The sequence below is a fragment of the Frankliniella occidentalis genome, unplaced genomic scaffold, assembly GCF_000697945.3.
Source record: "Frankliniella occidentalis isolate FOCC.00 unplaced genomic scaffold, Focc_3.1 Scaffold212, whole genome shotgun sequence".
NCBI classification, from domain to species: domain Eukaryota; kingdom Metazoa; phylum Arthropoda; class Insecta; order Thysanoptera; family Thripidae; genus Frankliniella; species Frankliniella occidentalis.
The window spans coordinates 205,235-206,774 of NW_026267338.1; the positions used below are offsets into that span (position 1 = coordinate 205,235).

General features: G+C 52.9%; 1 protein-coding gene across 1 annotated transcript in view; it reads right to left on the reverse strand.

The window, feature by feature from the left end:
- LOC113203745 (serine/threonine-protein phosphatase 2A 56 kDa regulatory subunit epsilon isoform) overlaps positions 1 to 1,540 on the reverse strand; it is a 29,763-nt gene that overhangs the window by 14,816 nt on the left and 13,407 nt on the right. The gene's annotated exons all lie outside the window — the stretch shown is intronic.

A 1,540-nucleotide genomic window follows, 5' to 3' on the forward strand; every position in this document is an offset into this window, starting at 1 on the left:
AAACAACTACTGCTAATAATGAGCGGGTAAAGTCTTGCTGAGGGGCAACTCAAACCAACGCATTGGACGATGCACTGCACCGGACCAGAGGCCCGGCCCCCTCCTCACCCCGTCCCAATTCCAATGCCAAGGTATGTCAATAAGGCTTCGGCCCGCCTAACCTAACCTAACCAGATTATCCTTGGCTTTGCGTTTGGCCCGGCTCATTTCTTTTACGAGGGTTTTCACCCCCTTCCCCCCCTCTCCTCCCGCCCCCGCTTCCCCTGGCAGGGCCTTGGCATTCGGACTGCCCCGTCGGCGCGCCACTGCCACGGTCAAGTCAGCAGCGGCCCGGCGGACGGGGCGGGGCAGGGTGGGGCAGGGCGAAGCGCGGCGAACTGCAACCGCCCCAACGCCACGCCGCGCGGCTGCCAGTGGATCAGACTTTCCCCCCCTCCCTCCCCTAGATGCCTTATAAATCGTACCCCCAAGTATCGGTATTCCACGGCGCAGCGCCCCGGGGCGGACATCCCAAGGCTCCCGGCAAAGGCATCGATCGCCTTCACTTCGCCTCCCCCGCGCCCGGCGGCACCACCGGCACGCATTACGCTTGCTGCAGCAGGAGCCAGGAGCCGGGGGGGACCTTGTCCACCTGGTCGAGCAGCCGCGAGCGCCGACCGGGTCGCACCCGCTGGTGCGTGAAACCTGCGTCATTTGACGTGCAGAAGTCAGAACCTCCTGCTCTAAAAGAAAAAAAAGGAAAAAAAAGAAAAACCCTATCGTAATGCACCGTGATTCTCAGATTGTTTTTGATTCAAAACAAAGAAATTTATTGCTAGTTTACTTCCGCTGTTCTTATACAAAATGCTTTTGTTATATTACTAGACGGTGTTGTATATAAAACAGGCACGTTGTTAATTTAACACCTAGTTTGCTCTTGGTTTACAACATTGCAGGCTATAGGAAATTGTATGGCTTCACTGGTAAACCAAAGGCACCTTACCCGGGGCACTTACGTCGCAGGGGGCAGTTTTGTGCCTTTCCATAGGTACTAAACTTGTATGGAACTCATATGAAGCTAGCCAGCTAAAGGTGCGAAAGGTCACATTTAGTGCCTTTCGAAAGGCACTAAACTTTAGTACCTTTGGAAAGGCACTAAACTTTGTTAGTGCCTTTTAAAGGTAGGGATTCGCACCTTTGTTTTTCTAGTGTTTGTGTACACATTCGTGCCAAGTTAAACTTCCGTTTCGATCCGTACAAATTTGTGCGCAAGAGTGCATGGTTACGTACAAATGAATGCACAAGTGTTCGGATCAACGCGGAAGAGTGAGCAAAAATTTTGATTGCTCCGTACCGATACTAAAAGATACAAATCCATGCTTTGAGCGAGTGAGTGTGTCGCAGTGCGAGCCGAGGAACAATATCTTGCACACCGGGAAACACAAACACCACGATAGTTCTGGGCCATGAAGAAGATGTTTGCCACGGTCCGGGTCGGACTACGAGAAGAGAAGGGTCGAAATAGGACTCACCACTCCCACATCGACCGGCAGCGGCAGCC